The following is a 6619-nucleotide window of genomic DNA, read 5'->3' on the forward strand; positions in this document are numbered from 1 at the left end:
AACTGCAGAGCGACCGGTCCCCGAACCTCCCTCTCTCGGGGGCGGACAGAGAGGGGCGCCCCTACCCCCTCATGGCTCTGGGGAGCCGGGGCCGCGGTGCCCGGAGACCCCGGCGGTGGCCGGATGCGCTTCCATGGCGGACGCTGTGCGTCTGAGAAGGAGAGGGCGAGCACGAGGACGCACGGCAGCCTCAAGGCCCTGGCTGCCGCCCGCGGAAGAATCCCTCGACCCCAAGAGACGCCAGATGTCAATGCGTCCAGGCGGAGGTCGCAGCAGCAGCTCGGACCCAGGCCCTCCTCCGGGTGTGGGAGCTCATCACCAAGCGCCCCCTCCGCTCTCCTCCGCCGCGGCGCGAGGGCGGCTGGGAGATGGAGTGCGGAGCCCGACGGAGGCCGCAAGGGGGCCGCTTCACTTGAACAACAACTCCCAGAATGCCCCGTCGTTCTGGGTTTCGCGACTCCCTCCCTCCCTCCACCCTCGAGCCTTGGGGCTTTGCGTGCCCACCGCTGTTTCTGTGGCGTAAGGACTGGTGTCCTCACAATGGGGCTTCAGTGACATTTCGACTCTTGCTCGGCTCACACGTCTGAAGTACACAGAGGGAGGAAAAGTGAGGTGGCTGCCTGAAAAACTGGTTGCACGTGAACCCAACCCTATTGCCTGGAGCGAAGTTTGGGTACTTGGGACTTCGGAGGAAGTGCGTCCTTGACCGAGATAAAGTTCGGGGCCAGAAATATCGTTTTCCCTCAGCAACAGATGTTGTGTTATGTGTTTTCAGAAATGACCCGCGGGTCACTTAAGGACAAATTCTGTCCCTTTAATTCACCTGACTGAATTGGGAGTTTGATTCATTTGCTTTCTTAAAACCAAGTGACATATGACCCACAGCTGAAGATTTCACCTCGCTCACTTGAACAAATGTCTGTGAAACAAGACACTTTAATAATCTCAACTACTAGACCTCCATTTGAAATTAAAACTCTGCGATTCTGCCAGATTACATTCACTTGTGAAAACAGTGCCCCCAGAAAAGGATAAGTGTGTTCCTCTTTTAGGAGGAATCAGAGCCTTCACATTTTCCTGTAACTCTGTTGCTCCCTGCAGTACTTTTTTCTGTTCCCTATTTTCTACCTGCAAAAACAAAATATAAGCAGCAGTTCCTTGAATTAATAAATATTGGCTATTCTCCGCTGCCTTAATGTGTAAGCTAGGTTCCCTATGAAGTGGCATTGTGAACAAATACTATATATGAAAATAAACAATAATTACTTTGCTCACAAAAGATTTAATAAGGTTCCTGTGAAGAAGGAATGAGCCCAGTGCAATTAAGATATATTTAGGAAAATGTCAGCTTATGCTTTTTTCATGGACGATTCAATTCTATTGCATAAATAAAACACATTTTTAAAAAATGGTTAAAAGATAGAAGAACTGAAAGGAATTATTTTTCAGACTTCTGTCTCCTCTCATTTGCATACCTGTATGGGATACCTGTAGGTGCCAGGCACTGTTCTAGGTGCTGTGGTTACAGCAATGAATGAGGTGAACAATGTGCCTATGCTTAAGATGCTTTTAAGGAGAGAGGATAGGGACAATGAGCATAAATAGGGAAACTGCAGGAACTGGGATTCCTGAAATGAAAATAAGCAGGATAGTATGGTGAAGACAGAGGTGTTACTTTAGTTTAGGGAGGCTGAAGAAAAGGTACCAGAGGAAGTGATATTTAATCTAAGTTCTGAATGACAAAAGGATCCAGCCATGGGAAGACCTCAAGGAAGAGGTTATGAGGTAACAGGAGCAGCTGTACAAAAGCCACAAGGAGCACACGAACTTGACAGTTCCCTAAGGGTTGGCAGTGTTTCTCAACTCTGGATGCACATTTTGAATCACCCAGGGAGATTTAAAATTACAGCTGGCCAGTTCTCAACCCATACTGAATGAATCGGAATCTCTGGGGGCAGATCCCAAGCGCAGTAGTTTGTTTGTTTGTTTGTGTCAGGGAGTGAACTCAGGACCTTGCACTTGTGAGGCCAGCGCTGTGCCACTGAGCAAGCGCAGTAGTTTTTAAAAGCTCCTATTCTAATGTGTACTGTGAAGCTGTGGTTCTCAAAAAATGATCTCCAGGTCAGCAGGGTCACCTGGGAACTTGTTAGAATTGTCCCGGAACACCTACTGAATCAAAAAATCCATAGTAGTCTAAGTAAAAGAAGGTGGCTTGGATTAAGGCAGTCATCACCGGAGCTGGGGAAAAGTGGACAGATAGGGAATACATTTTGGAAGGAAAATCATCAGGATTAGCTCGTGGATTAGATGTCGGGGGGGGTGAGGGAAAAGAGGAATCAAAAATTATTCTCAGATATGGAGAAAAAGGAACCCTTATGGGCTGTTGGTGGGAATGTAAATTAATACAGCCATTGTGGGAAACAATATGCAAGTTCTGCAAAACAAACAAGCAAAAAAAGAAACAGAGCTACTATGTGATTCTGCAACCCACAACTGTATATATCCAAAGAAATGAAACAGTGGAAGGGACATCTGTGTTCCTATGTTTACTGCAGCACTATTCACAATGGTCAAGATATAGAATTGACCTAAGCATCTAAGAACAGGTTAATGTATATGCACAAGAGGGTACTATTCAGCCATGAAAAAAAAGATGAAATCCTATCATTTGCAACAACATGGATGAACCTGGATGATATTATGTTTAGTGAAATAAACCAGAAACAGAAAGACACATATGACATGATTTTATTCATAATTGCCTAATCTTAATATAAAAGTGTTAATCTAATTGAAATAGAAAGTAAAATGGTGGTCACCAGGGAAGGGGGTAGTTTGAGGAACAGCGCTGGGAAAATGTTGGTCAAAGGACATAGAACTGCAGTTAGATAAGAAGAATAAGTTTCAGAGATTGGTACGGTGACTACCATGACACTATATTCTATTCTAATAGAGATTTTGCAAATGGAAAGAGGACCAAGAGTTGGAAGGAACAGGGAGGAAGGGGAGGGTCAGGGAATGAAAAAAGTATTAATATATGTTTTGTACACATGGGGACCTTATGACTTCATCATTACTCAAAGGCCGCATCTCTTAATACTACCACATCGAAACATATCTTTATACTACACCTTGGAACTCCAACATATGAATCTTTTGAGGACATCAACATTCACACCAGAGCAATGGATAACTCCTTTGGTAACAAGTGAGTTTGCTTCTGTATGTATTTATGCCTAGTTTCCATATCTGACTGTTAAGGAGGGAACACTTGCTTCTTCCCTGCTATCTCCTTCCTGGAGAGAGAAAGCTCAACTGGTGTAATACTGTCAGGCCTTCCTATGCACATTTATTCCCACTGTCCCCGGTCAGAAGAGGAATGATTTACCTAACTGGCACATTTAAGAGAAGTAAATTCAGCTTGCTGAACTCCTGTCCTCCATGTTCTTGAATCCTAGCTGCCTTATCCATAAAGGCCACTCGCATGGGAATAGCCACCCTAGCTACCTTAACTTAGGGTTTAATTAACAGGCTTGGCTGGCTCGCACATTTATATGTTTTCTAACATAGCATTTATTATTAATAAAGGTGATGTTTTGGTCTCCAAACATCATTCTTTTTTCATTTATGAGAGAGAAAGAGAAAAGTCTCACTATGTAGCTCAGGCTGGCCTTGAACTCACAATCCTCCTACTTCAAGCTTCCAAGTCCTGGGATTACCGGTACACTTTTTTTTTCACAACTTTACAGATTTGGGGGCATCATTCATTATTCCCTTCCCATAACCCTATACTGCTTTTAAAGTAGTTAAAGGAAGAGGGCATGAGTTCTTCCCTTATGTATTGCCATGTAGTAGATGCTCATTGGATATTGATGTAAATGTCTGATATCTAAAGCCTGACAATAAGCCTGAACTTTAGCCTTTTGATCTCTAAATAATGGAGTAAATTATGCTAAATATAGGGAACATAAAAGGCAGTAAGACAAGTTTCCTGACCTTAAAGAAAATTCAGTCCTACTGCAGATACTTATTAGAACACCTACTACATGCAAAGCACTATACTTGCCAGCAGATGTACAAAAACAAATGTTTCCTGATCTAAAATAGCCTGATCTGCATGTTGACTTCATGATCTATGCATCATAAATTCAATTTGCTGAGTCATTACTAGCACTTTACGGAATAGAATAGAAGACATCAATGTGTATCATGAGATATAAGGGCAAGAACTGTTCACAGAACTTTTATTTCATGTATCTCTTTCCATGGTGTATGTTTTTGGTGTGTGTGTGTGAATTGACTTACAATGCAAAAGACTTTTTTACTATGAGTTGTAGTTTTTTAAATGTTGAAATCCCATAGTTTAGCAAAGAAGAGAGTATATAAATGATTACATTAAAAATTAATTTCCATGTATAACATAATATTTTGTATTTGAGTTCAAAGCTAATAGAGCCCCCCAAAATTAGTAGTAATAATGAATATAGCTGACATCCAATCCCAAGTCAGTCTGACTTAAAAGACAACCTGTTCATGTCGTACCATAAGACAGTCTAATATTGGCAAAAGGGGAGAATTAAGGAAAAAGACAAGTCATGAGTGCATGGTAAGGGTCTGAGGCAGGTTTCTGTCACTGTAACAAAATGCCTGAGAGAATTAGCTTATAAAGAAAAAAAGTTTGTTTGACCCACAGTTTTGTAGATTTCAGCCCATGATGAATTGGTCCAATTGTTTAGGGCCTGTTAGGAGGCACCCAGCACAGCAGAAGTGCGGCATGGAGTTAAACCACTCACATTACAAGCTATGGGACAAAACAAAGGAAGACGAGGGTGGTAGGATCCTTATATCCCATCTCACGGCATACTCCTAAGCACCTCTACTGGGCCCTGCCTCTCAAATGTTCCATTACTCCCCTTTGTGCCATCTGAGGACCAAACCATTAATACACAGGCCTTTGGGAGATCCCAAACCATAGCAAGGAGTATGAAGTTCTTTAAGATTCTATAGAAGAGATCATTTCTTTCAGCTCTAAGGAATTTGGAGTAGACTTATAGTACGGTGATTAAAAATTCTTGTTCTGTGGTTTGACTCTGGGTCTGAAAATAGTATGAATTCGGACTTGGTTGAATCTCTTCAAGCCTCTAAGCCTCTCTTATCTATGTGTATAAAATAAGAGCGATAAAATACCTCCTCCATATTATAGTAATGGAAGGAACTAGGTAGTAGGAGTGGCTCTCTTCCATTCATCTTTCCTAGATGGTCAGGGTTTGATCAGAGAAGCAGAGCCTCCATGAGCAGTGTGGAATAAGAGATTTACTACAGGAGTTAAATCCTGGGCAAACGTGGGAGCTGTTAGGGCTGTTGCTTCTGTGTCTATCATTAAGCTTGAAGTTGCTGTTCCTGCAGTTGGAAAGGAAAGGTGGATGGAAAAGGAAGTGCAGAATGGAAACACAAGGGCCAGTGAAGACAGTTATATCCTGTAAAGAACGACTGAAACCCACAGCTGCCTAAAACCACTCCCTGCCACAGTTAACATGTAGGAAATGATGGAGACTATCTGACAGGAACTGGGATACATCCACTTCCAAAGGCCACTATACCAAAATGTCACAAACTCGATGGTTTAAAACAACTGTAATTTATTCTCCCACCATTCTGGAGGTTAATGATCTAAAATCAAGGTGCTAGCGGGGCCCTAGGTAGGATCCTAGCTGAAGGCCCTAGGGTAGAATCCTGCCTAGCCGCCTAGCTTCTGTTGGCAAAGTTTGACATTCCCTGGCCAACCTGCTTCATTCCAATCTCTACTTCTGCTTGTATGTGTCCTTCTTCTCTCTTGCCTGTGTGTGTCTCTATGTGGCCTTCTTGTAAGGACACCAGTCAATTGATTTAGGGCTCAACCTGATCCAGTGTGACCTTATCTTCACCTCACCTCCAATAACTGTATTTGCATAGACTCTGTTTCCAAGCAAGGCCACATTCTAAAGTTGCTGATGGATGTGGATTTGGGAGGAACAGCACTGTTCGAATCAGTAAATAGAGGAAATAGGGTGCTTTCCTAACCCAATTAAGTGACCTCTAACTACAGAGCAGCAATAAGCCTGGTGATCTACACCATCAAAACATTTTTTTAATTGACAGTTGCTACATTGCTAACTCCCAAACATAACCTAATATATTTCTATTGTCCAGCACTGATGTAAAAACACACAAGAAAGGAATTTTGGGGAAATTCCAGGTTTGCTAAATTAACATAATACCATGACCAGGGATCAAACTTGGGGCCTTGTGCTCCTGAGGCAGGCAGGCAGCAGAACCACTGAGCTAAATCCCTGGCTCTGGTGTTCTACTTCTTAGGAGAACTTCAGTATAATATTGCATACTTCAAAAGAGCTGGAAGAAAGGATTTTGAGTGTCTGATGGCAAAGAAATGATAAATGTGCGAGGTGATGGATGTGCTAATTACCCTGGCTTGATCACTACCTGATGTACATATGGATCAAAACATCACATTATCTGGGCTGGAGATTTAGCTCAGTGGTTCCAGCAGCTGCTTTGCAAGTGCAAGGACCTGAGTTTGATCCCCAGTACCAAAAAAAAAAAAAAAAAAAAAAAAAAAAAA

This window comes from Fukomys damarensis, unplaced genomic scaffold (genome assembly GCF_012274545.1).
Source record: "Fukomys damarensis isolate Sample0158 unplaced genomic scaffold, DMR_v1.0_HiC HiC_scaffold_10, whole genome shotgun sequence".
Classification (NCBI taxonomy): Eukaryota; Metazoa; Chordata; class Mammalia; order Rodentia; family Bathyergidae; genus Fukomys; species Fukomys damarensis.